The following is a 12,218-nucleotide window of genomic DNA, read 5'->3' as shown; positions in this document are numbered from 1 at the left end:
TTTTAACTGATAGTAAAGAAAGAGGGGTTTTTTCCCTGCCAGATTTAAAGATTTATTATGAAGCAGCTACATTTTGCTGGATGAAAGAATGGTTTATGTTGGAAAATACTGATGTATTAGATTTGGAAGGCTATGACAATGCATTTGGTTGGCATGCATATTTGTGGTATGATAAGGTGAAGGTTCACAAAGGCTTTAAGAATCATATAATCAGAAAATCATTGTATAATGTTTGGATTAAATATAAAGACCTGTTGGAAAGAAAAACACCTAAATGGATTTCACCTTTGGAGGCTAAAGCACACAAAAGACTGTATATGGAAACCAGTTGGCTAAAATACAGGGACATGCTGATAGAAGGAGACCAATTTAAGTTAAAAACATATGAACAGCTGAAGAATCAGCTTGATGATTGGCTCCAATACTATCAGATCAATGAAGTATTTAAATTGGATAGGAAATTTGGTTTTCAATCAGAGAAGTCAAAGCTGGAAACAGAATTGTTAGAACCAAAAACAAAATACTTTCCAGAATGTATACGTTATTGCTTGAGTGGCATACGAAAGATGAACAAACAAAGAATGTTATGATATTGTGGGCAGAGGATGTGGGACATAATATTTTGATGGAAGATTGGGAAAAATTATGGAAAAAGAATTTAAAATTTACTGCGTGTAATCTTTTAAGAGAAAATATAATGAAAATGATGTATAGATGGTAAAATTAGCTAAGATTTATCATAATCAGGATAATAAATGTTGGAAATGTAAGAAAGAGGAAGGATCTTTTTATCATATGTGGTGGACCTGCCCACTAGTAAGGGATTTCTGGGAGAAGATTTCTGGGAGAAGAGAGTGTTGAAAAACACATTTATTAAGAAACCAGAATCCTTTAACTTTTTTATGTATGCTACAACGGCGGCAAGAGTATTACTAGCCAAGAATTGGAAGACCCATGAATTACCAGCAGTGGACGATTGGCAAATGAAAATGATGGAGTACATGGAACTGGGTGAGATGACCGGGAGAATTCGCAACCGGGGAGAAGAAGCGACAGAAGAAGATTGGAAAGATTTCAAAATTTATTTTAAAAAATATGGTAAAATTGTATATTGAGATTAGATTTAGAAGTTTATAGAAACTGCGGGTTTGGGAATTATGTGAAGTAAATTGATGTATGAGAGATCTGAAATTATAAGGAGTTTTAAATAATGAATTGGAAATTGCTAAAGATAAAGGAGTAATGAAACACAGATGGAGGGAACTCGAGGAAGTCCCCACCATACAATATTAAAAGAAAATGATTTTGCATTTGGATTTTTGTATTTGTCTTTTTAATGTTGTCTTATTGTGTTTATTGTTATTTTCATATTGTGTTGTTTTTTCTGTTGTAAAATCAATAAAAATCATTAAAAAAAGAAAAAGAAAAAAGAAACATGGATAAAATCTTCATATAGTCTTCCAAAAAGAAAAAGAAAAGAAAAAGATTGTGGCCAACTACGGCAAATTTGAACCTGGGTTTCCACTTACAATAAGATTTTGCTCTTTTCACATAATCATAATCATATAATCTTAGAGTTGGAAGGGACCCTGAGAGTCTTCTAGTTCCAGGGTCGTCCTCAGCATGTTGGGCGCCCTGGCGCCTTGGTGCGGAGATCGCTCCAGCGCCCCCGCCCCGTTTCTTGCTGCGTCTGGTGGGTGCAGCTGTCGCGCGATGCCAGCCCGGTGCCCTAGCCCCCCGCACCACCCAGCCTACCCCTAGAGCCGGGCCTGTCTAGTCCAACCCCCTGCAATGCAGGAATCTCAGCTAAAGCATCCAAGACAGATGGCCATCCAACCTCTGCTTAAAAACCTCCAAGGAAGGAGAGTCCTCCTCTGAGGGAGTCTGTTTCACTGTTGAACAGCTCTTACTGTCAGAAAGTTATTCCTGGTTTAGTTGTAATCTGCTGTCTTGTAATGTGAAGTCATTAGTTTGAGTCCTGCTCCAGAGCAGGAGAAAACAAGCTTGTTCCCCCTTCCATGTGACTGTCCTTGAGATATTTAAAGATGGCTGTCATATCTCCTCTCACCCACCCTCTGGCTTAATATACCCAGATCCTTCAACTGTTCCTCATAAGGCTTGGTTTTCAGACCCTTGATCATCTTGGTTGTCCCCCTCTGCAAACATTCTACCTTATCAACATCCTTCTTAAATTGGTCTGACCAAGGCAGAATAGAGCAGGACTATAAATTCCTTTGATCTGGACACTATGTTTCTGTTGATGTAGCCTAGAATAGCATTAGCTTTTTTGCTGCTGCTGCATCACCCTGTTGACTCACATTAAGCTTGTAGTCCACTAAGACCCCAAGATCCTTTTCGCATGTACTACTAGTAAGCCAGGTGCTTCCCATCTTATATTGGTGTAGCTGGTTGTTCCTGCCTAACTGCAGAACCTTACATTTTACCCTATTGAAGTTCATTTTGTTAGCTTTGGCCCAATTTTTCAATCTGTTAAGGTCATTTTGATTCTCTCTTCTGCAGCATTAGCTACCCCTTCCAGTTTGGTGTCAAGGCAAATTAGATAAGCATCCCCTCAATTCCTTCATCTGCATCATTTTTGAAGACGCTGGACAAGAACGGGCCCAGGACAGAACCTTGTGGCACCCCACTTGCCATTTTTTTTCAGGATGGCAAGGAACCATGAATGAGAACTCTTTGGGTTTGGTCAGTCAACCAGTTTAAACAATATATACCTGGAGATCATTATTTTCTCATGTTGTTGGCTCAGGGATTTCTCAGCAACATGATTGAAAAAGCAGCCATACAAGTGATTTATCTAATTTCTTCAAAAGCACTGAAGTGTGTTCTACAGACAAACCAGACAAACCAGGTGTCTCCCATCTTATATCTGTGCATCAGGTTATTCCTGCCTAAGTGTAGAATCTTACATATGTCCCTACTGAAAGTCATTTTGTAAGTTTTGGCCCTATGCTCCAATCTGTTAAGGTCATCTTTAGTCCTTAACAGCAGCACCCCGCATGAGAAGCCAGGAGTGAGCAGTCTTTAGCCTGCCTAACCATCACCCTGTAATTGTTGGCTACTTGTGGATACACCTCTTTTGTGATTTCCTCTTTCCCCCCATTTCTTATACATGTCCTTCTTATCTCAACTCATCTGTAAGCTCCTTATGCAGTCAAACTGGTTTCTTTAGATTCCTCCCACTTTTCTTTCTTGTTGGAATTGTCTGCATTTGGGCCATTAATATTTCTTATTTGGGTACAAGTGATTGCCAAAGAAGAAGAAAAAGAAGATAACGTGATTGTTGACCATACAAGACATTGTAAGGGCAGGAGATTCTTCGCAGTTATCACAAACCAGTGGGTCCAGAGTGGGCTTTTTAAGGAGTGTTCAGGTCACTGCCTCTGTCAGGATAGTCGGGATCCCTCCCTCTCTCCCACAAATATGGACCTCGCCCTGGATCCACTGAAGGGTTAAGGAGAAACAGGGTTCAAGGGGGGGGGGTTTGCTTGTTTTTGAGAGAGGCATGCCTCTCACACATTTCCCCCTTACATGTAGTCTCTGCAGGAATATTCTGCTTAATATGAGCTTTGATTACACACTAAATGCTTAAATATTAAGAGGAAGTGTCTGTTGCCTTTGTGTGCCTGCAATGTCGTCTTTTTTCTATAGGCAGCAGGCAACTCAGTTTTACCTCTGGCATTTGACTGCGGTTTTATAATGAAAAAAACATTTCACAGAAAATAAAGCCCTACAAACAATTTAACAGAACTCACAATACAAAAGACTATTCTGCTCAAATATAGATGCTATTATCCCATATGTGTGTGTGTGTGCTGCATTGGTGTGGGGGTGGGAGAAAGAGCACATTTTGGTCTTCTTGATGTGTACAGTAGAGCATCTCCTTCGCATTACGTCATGCCAGCTGCAAACCTTTAGTTTGCTAATGGGACCTGTTTAGCTACCCCAGACAGTGACCCATAGGGAACGATCTTGGTGGCTTCTTCCAGACATTGCTTACTAAAATACTTTTCAGGGTATTCTCTTAAAGCTCATACCCAATGTGCCAATTCTCCTGCTCACCATATATTTTGAGAACCTGTGACCAGCTTGCAATATGGAGGGAACAGTTGAGGGAGTTGTGTATGTTCAGCCTGGAGAAGAGGAAATGGAGGGGTGATATGATAGTCACTTTCAAATATCTGAAGGGTTGAACATGGAAGATGGAGCAAGCTTGTTTTCTGATGCTCTAGAGAACACAACCCAAGCCAGTGGATTCAAATATGAAAGGAGATTCTGACGAAACCTATCTGATGGCAAGAGCTATTAGACAGTGGAACAGCCTCATTGAGAAGGGGGTGGACTCTGTTTCCCTGGATGTTTTTAAGCAGAGCTTGGGTGGTCATCTGTCCTGGATGCTTTAGTTGAGATTGCTGCATTGCAGGGGGTTGGACTAGAGGACCCTCAGGGGCCCCTTCCAACTCTGCAGTTCTACAAGTTTGTGAAGCATGAGGGGCCACTGGCCTTGTATGCCATCCAATCAGGCCTGTGCTCTTGATTGTCTCCCCAGTCTGAAGAGTCAACGAGATGCATGCGCACAGTCTGAATGCCCACTCTGCACTGGGGTTGACTAAGGCGAACAGTCCGATTCTTGCAGCAATGTTGCTTGTAGAACAACTTGTACATTTCTAAGGATTATAAAAATAAACAAAGACAGCATTCTCTAATGTGCATGCAACAGAGCAACCATATAGAAATGCATGGTATGTAAACCCAGACATTGAAATAATAGAGACATATGCAAAATGTATCATTTTCACTGCTTCCCTCCTTTCCAGTCCCTTTAGTTCCTCAGCAAAATGTCCCTTCCATTAAAAACAACAACAAAAAATTAGTTTCTTTTCCCTCATAATGTTTGAAAGTAAAAGCCTATAGAATATTCAGCTAAATTCTATGATACACTGTGTCTTGTATATGTAGTGCTGTAGGCTCTCCTTTTTTATTAACCACAATATTGGTCTGTTTATAGACTGCTCTTTTCCATCCACAAAATGTATGGTTCTAAATATAACTCTGAATGATAGCTGTATTTTCATTAACAAAGCATGCATATTTGTAGCAATTTAAATATTGTGGAAAATATGTAATGAGTTTATACACGTCCTTCCACCCTTCTCCTTGGTGGTCTCTTTTTATCTAAATCGTTTAAGCCCCCGGGTTATGAAGAAGTAGACTCCCTGGAACCACACATCCGAATCCCAGCAGGGTTGACTCAGCCCTTCTGTCCCGGAAAAAGACACATTGGATACCATAGCAGTTTACTTAGCTTTCTAAATGAGACAAACAGCATATTAAAAAACCATTCAAACCTCAGAACAAGGGGGCTTATCGCATCTTGGGTGTGTGGTTTTAAAAAACGCAACACACCGTTTCATCTGCATGATCTCAAACCTTTCCCACAAATTCCCCTCTCCTTTAACACAGTGTTTAACACAATTATGTACAGTAAAAGGTAAAGGGACCCCTGGCCATTAGGTCCAGTCATGACCGACTCTGGGGTTGCGCGCTCATCTCGCATTATTGGCCGAGGGAGCCGGCGTATAGCTTCCAGGTCATGTGGCCAGCATGACAAAGCCGCTTCTGGCAAACCAGAGCAGCACATGGAAACGCTGTTTACCTTCCCGCCGGAGGGGTACCTATGTATCTACTTGCACTTTGACATGCTTTTGAACTGCTAGGTTGGCAGGAGCTGGGACCAAGCAACGGGAGCTCACCCCATCGCAGGGATTCAAACCGCTGACCTTCTGATCAGCAAGCCCTAGACTCTGTGGTTTAACCCACAGCACCACGTGTGTCCCATTATGTACAGTACAAAGTACTTAAATATGAAAATAATGCTCTGAATATACAAATATATAACATTTTTAACAATTTTGATTGAAATTTTTAAGAGGATTGTATTTAAAAAGAAACATAGATTAGGTATATTATACATACGATGAAGGTATAAAAGGATAACGTATGGGGTCTGGAGAACCTCCAACCAGTGGGCCTCCCCATTTGTCCCACAAGGCTATTTTGACCAAGTCATACAAACCCTCAGAAGCCCTGCTTGCTGCTCTTGAGCTCCTGCTCTGTTTGAGGGTCTGCCTTTCAGGCATCTGGGTGCAGGCACGTAGCGAGGGAGGGGCGGGGAACAGGGGACAGGCTGCCCCTAGCTCCAGTCTGGCGGGGCCAGTGCACGGGCAGCGCCGCCGGCCCCTGTCCTGCCCCTCGCCTCCTCCGCCCAAGCTGCCCTCACTGCCCTCACCACCCTTGCCGCCGGCTGCCACCCTCACGCGCTGCTGCGGACGGACTGCGCATGTGCGGACATACGCAGTCTGTCCTGACGTGTGTGCCGTGACGTCACGACGCATGCATCAGGCCACGTCAACAAATTTCCACTATAAATCGGGTAATAGAACAGATTATCAGTAGTCATGAAGTAAACCATTTTTCCTTTTGTATGAGAGAACTGTAACCAAATATCTTGCTACTAGCAGTGTTCTGCTCAAGTCGCTGTCTTGTAGCAGATATGTTAACTGAGACTCCGAGTTCTCAGTCAAACTTTCTGTTATTAAGGGAAGTAGAAATCTGGTCCAGGAATCTGTGTGCAAGGGACAACAGAATAACATATGGTGAAGAGATTCTATAGTTTTGTTATCACATGCACATAATGCTGAAATTTGTCCTTTAGTAAACCTATTGCCCATAAAGTTGGATGGAAAAACGTTAAATCTTGCTTTAGTAAAAGCGAATCTGTGGGCCGCAACTGATAAAGATGACAAATAAGATGGAATCTGTGGTGTAAGCCATATACCAAGATTCATCGGTGAACATGTACCACTTCCCATTATGACATTTTGTTGGAGATCAAACTCATCTTGTTTTTGTATAGGTCCGATGGAGACAGTCCATAGGACACAATTTTTGTATGTATCTTCTCTGCCCATGGGCTAGTGAATTTGTCTTGCCAGACACATTGAATAAGATAGAGTTTTGAAAGTCTGTGTCGCAAGGACAACCAATAACAAAAAATACGCCGCCATAGGGCGTTTTCTAGAGAAGGGATTTTTAATTCTAAGCGAATGGCTGAATTGCTCTCACACTGAGGCAGTTTTAACAGACGTCTCAGAAATTGATTTTGGACTATCTCCAAGGACATCAGGTTTACAGAGGCCCCCCATAATGGGGCAGCATAGGCCATTGTCACGATCACTTTAGCATTATATACCTTTAAGGCAGATGGAACATGAAGAGCTCCGTCAGAAAACAAAAAGTGCAACAGTGCGAATGAAAGAGCTTTGGCCTTATTTAGGGTATATGCGATATGTGCTTTCCAGCCCCTGTTGTATTGGAAGCAGACACCCAGATATTGAAATTTGTGAACCTGTTCAATAGGTTTCCCCTCAGGTTCCCACTTGTAATTTTTCCGACTTCTTGAAAAAATTAAAACCTTGGATTTGGCTTGATTTATAGTAAGGAAATTAGATTTACAGTATGAAGCAAAATTTTTAAGGGCCCTCCTAAGTCCAATTCTCGCAAAAGAGAGAATCACGGCATCATCCGCGTATAACAGCAATGGACATCTATAATTTGCCAGGCGGGGGGCGTGGATGACTAGTTGGGATTCGGCTAAAGGTGCCCTCATATCACTGATAAATAAATTAAAAAGAAAGGGGGCTAAAATGCACCCCTGTCTGACTCCTCTATTGATAGATACAGGATTTGTAAGGTCACCAGCAGGAGTGATCCTCACCCTGGCAGCCGACCCTTCATGGAGTTGAATCATCCGCCACAGTAGCCTTCCATCTATGCCCCAGCGTGCCAGTTTCCCCCATAATAACCTTCTAGGTATACTATCAAACGCGGCCTTTAGGTCTATGAAGGCCGCACAAAGTTGGCCTCGCGTTGGGAATGAATATTTCCGAGCTAAATGATACAGAACTATTGCATGGTCTGTAGTTGAATGGTTTGGTCTAAATCCAGCTTGTTCAGGGCCAATCAGCTGGTTTTCATCAGACCATTGGACAAGTCTGGTTAACAGAAAACGTGCATATATTTTCCCAATAATTGACAAAAGACTGTTTTGTATTTTTTGTATTTTTGTATTACCCGCCCCCCTGTTTTTGTAATTTTGCTTTTGTTTGCGTTTTTTCTTTTCTTTTTGTGAATGTTTGGAAAATCAAAAAATCATTTGAAAAAAAGATTATAATTTCTCCACTTTTCTTCAATCATTTTTAATCCCCAAAACTCCCAATCAATTCAGCAAATTCCATATAATCCATATAATCCATTTTACTCATTAATATTTTTTATTTCTTCCCATTCTCAGCATTGGCCCATCAATCCGGATTATCTATTAAAGAAATAACATTTTATTTTCACCCCACTCCCAGCTTTCGGGTCATGTGGCCAGCATGACAAAGCTGCTTCTGGCGAACCAGAGCAGCACACGGAAATGCCGTTTATCCTCCCGCTGGAGCGGTACCTATTTATCTACTTGCACTTTGAGGTGCTTTCAAACTGCTAGGTTGGCAGGAGCTGGGACTGAGGAACAGGAGCTCACCCCATCGCAGGGTTTCGAACCACTGACCTTCTGATTGGCAAGCCCTAGGCTCTGTGATTTAACCCACAGCGCCACCCACGTCCCAGTAGATTTGACCTTAAAGGTAAAGGTAAAGGGACCCCTGACCATTAGGTCCAGTCGTGACCGACTCTGGGGTTGCGCGCTCATCTCGCATTATTGGCCGAGGGAGCCGGCGTATAGCTTCCAGGTCATGTGGCCAGCATGACAAAGCCGCTTCTGGCGAACCAGAGCAGCACATGGAAACATCGTTTACCTTCCCGCTGTAGCGGTACCTATTTATCTACTTGCACTTTGATGTGCTTTCGAACTGCTAGGTTGGCAGGAGCTGGGACCAAGCAACGGGAGCTCACCCCGTCACAGGGATTCGAACCGCCGACCTTCTGATCAGCAAGCCCTAGGCTCAGTGGTTTAACCACAGCGCCACCTGGGTCCCAGATTTGACCTTAGTTAATGTGAAATTCAACCTGATTTTGCCGTCTGCGGGGCTATGCAGAAGAAAATTTAGCACATGCACACACTTGCCTTTTGCCCAGTGCTTTCCAGGTGCAGCTGCGTGCATTTAGACTCCTTGTCCAAGTGTGCTTTGTTGCTCTGGAGCTTTCCCCACAAAAACCTGCTCTTAAAAGCTCAACTGGAACAAACACCAGCCTGTGGAAATCCTGAATAGCTGTTTGTTGCACTTCAGCTTTAGAGAGCAGGTTTTCGTAGGGAAAACGCCGAGGCAAAAAAGAGTGATTGGACAAGGCGCTTTGAAGTGTGGACCTTTGCCTGGAAAGCATGCGGTAAAAATCAAGCATGGAGTCATACTCCCTCATATTGTTTAGGCAGGAACAATAGTGCAATTGCTCTGGGCTGGTAAAATGCTGGTACTTCCTTCCAAAGCTGATGTAATATACCTTTTCATTAATAAAATCATGTACTTGTGTGTGGACTGGTCTAATGAAAAGTTAAAGTGCTTACATTATAAATATATATAGACAAGTTCCATCCAAGTTCATGCAGTTCAGTGCCCACCACCAAGCTAGCAGGTGGTTCAGGACAACTGGCGCCAGCCCCAGCTGTCACCCCCAGGGCTGGTCCCAGGATCAAGGGTGCTCTGGAGGAGGAGGAGTGCCTTTAGCAGCTGCACACCTCCATAGTCTGCTTTGCAGGGCTGCCCAGGAGGTTTATGAGCCCTTCTGCCACCCTCGGCAGGGACCCTTGCATGCGTATACAAAGCTAGGGGCTTTGGAAGCACAGACCAAACTCACCTGCATCTCCTCCTTGCCCTGGGAAGAAGCAGAATGATAGATGGGCTTCATCAATCTGAAAGGCCTGCCTAGAAGGAGTTTAGTGAGCAAAATTGAAAGGGGTTAATAAATAAGAATAATTCTTTGGACTGGCTCACTAACTGGATTTCCTTTGCCTCTCCTACACAGCTGAAGCCCCTATCTTGTGTTTGTGGGTGGGGAAGAATAATGGTGAACTTCGGCACTCCTCCAGGAAAGCAATAAATAAAGAAATCTGTTTTCATCGATGAAATATTGGGCATTGAGCAGGTGTGTTCTGCAGCTTTGAGGGACAAGGTCAAATTCTTTGCAGAGTCACTGACTTACAAAAGCAGCCTTGCCCACCTACTTTCTGCCAGATGTCACAGTGCTGGAGCCAAGAGGCTCCTAAGGGCAAAGGTTATGCTGAAAAGCAAAGGAGGCCCTGACTATCTGTAGAAAATGTTTGCATCCATTGGCTGCGTGTGCCCTGGCTGTGGAAGAATGAACATCGTGTACAAGGTAGACCTAAGGCACAAAAACAGGAGTGCTAGAAGAGTATTTCCAAGGATCATGTGACCAAGTGTGACTTGCCCAAAGAGGTTCCAGTTGAGGAGCTCATGGCCACAATATGACACAATGAAATATGGTTTGGGAAGTTTTACTATGGAAAATGAGCATATTGAACCCTTGCATAAGTTGTGTATATACTGTCCCTGACTGGCAATTAAGTATTTCTGTAATGCAGGCAGGCAGATCTTCCTTGCTATAATCTCTGTAGCTACTATGAGAGGTAGAATTTACACAAACCGTTGACTTTAACCAGAGAGGCAGGTCTTATGCTTTCTCTGCAGATTATCCAATAGATGTTTCATTTCTTCTTCATTTATAGGAACTGGACTCAGGCCAAATTGTGAATATGAGCTTCATTGTCCGCTAAATAGTCTCCAGCTGAGAGTTTTCTTTTGCTAGTCCAGGCATCCCCAAACTTCGGCGCTCCAGATGTTTTGGACCACAATTTCCCATCATCCCTGACCACTGGTCCTCTTAGCTAGGGATCATGGGAGTTTGTAGGCCAAAACATCTGGAGGGCCGCAGTTTGGGGATGCCTGTGCTAGTCTTTGACTCTTACTGCCTACTCACCAACCTTCCTGCATTTTATACACAATAAGTGAATTTGGGTCAGTCAGAATAATACTAAGAGGAATTCTTCTTGGCAGAAAAAACCACACCTTTTGTTGTTGGCATGTGGTGCTAAGAATTAAACCCAAAGAAGTTTCCATTGCTTCATGTTTTGTAAACAAGTTTTATTCATCTGCTACAATTTATCTTGAAAGAAAACCAGGTTTTAATATACAAAGGTTTTTACACTATTCCAGGCTTGCATATTCTTAGAGCAAAACATCTGCTTTAAGGCTCTTCCCACAATATTTGCAAATTCCATTGGAAAATCTTACGGAAAACCAAGGATAGGTGAGTGGTTATCTGATTGTAGGAGTGTTGCAGGTATCCAGCCCAACAGTCGAACTTCTCCTGTGACTTGATCGCCCTCTTCCTCATCTTTTTCTTCTTCTAAAAGCAGCTGGGGGGGTGGCGGTGGGGAGGTTGGGATTCAAATTGAGCTGCACTGGCAGTGGGCGGGGGTGAGAATCTAACCACAGGACCCATGCCTTGCCCCAAACGATCTGATCCCTTTCTCCCCTGGAGCTGCTATTGTGCCTAACATCCTGAATTTCTTTCTGACTTCCTGTGCAGGGAATGTGGGGGTGGGGGTGAAGAGACTTCTTTCTTTAAGCCTCTTTGCCCAGCAAAGGTGGGGCTGGAACATAGCATGGCACCTGCACCAACTTTGAGTGAACAGCAACAAGCTTATCAAATAGACAGAATTTGAGGCTCCATTGCAATCCCTGAATCAGGTAAGGGATACCTGGAGGAGCCAATATTCCCCTTTCGAAAGAAAGATCACTGTGGTTGGGGACAAGAAGAGATGGCATCTAATGCACTGGAATTGGGAGTAAGCCATGCAGAAATGACGAAGTGGTTTAAAAAAGAAAACAAGATGAGGAACAAGCCTGCAGAGATTCATAACAGGGGGTGTCAGCCCACACTATATCCGGGGGGGGGGAGAGGAAGCAGGTGGAATTGAAGTCTTTTTTTAATGTGACAGGGTGCTTATAGCCTGACTGGTTAACAGTTAGGTTCCTCCACAGTCACACTGCAGGGAAGTTGTGTGAAATGTACTGTAAATAAATGTGGCCCCATGTTTTATTCAAACTTAATCTATTGTGTTTTTATATTTTGCTGGAAGCTGCCTAGAGTGGCTGGGGCAACTCAGTCAGGTGGGC

The sequence above is a fragment of the Zootoca vivipara genome, chromosome 11 (genome assembly GCF_965207765.1).
Source record: "Zootoca vivipara chromosome 11, rZooViv2.hap1.1, whole genome shotgun sequence".
NCBI classification, from domain to species: Eukaryota; Metazoa; Chordata; class Lepidosauria; order Squamata; family Lacertidae; genus Zootoca; species Zootoca vivipara.
Note: the sequence above shows the minus strand (reverse complement) of the source record.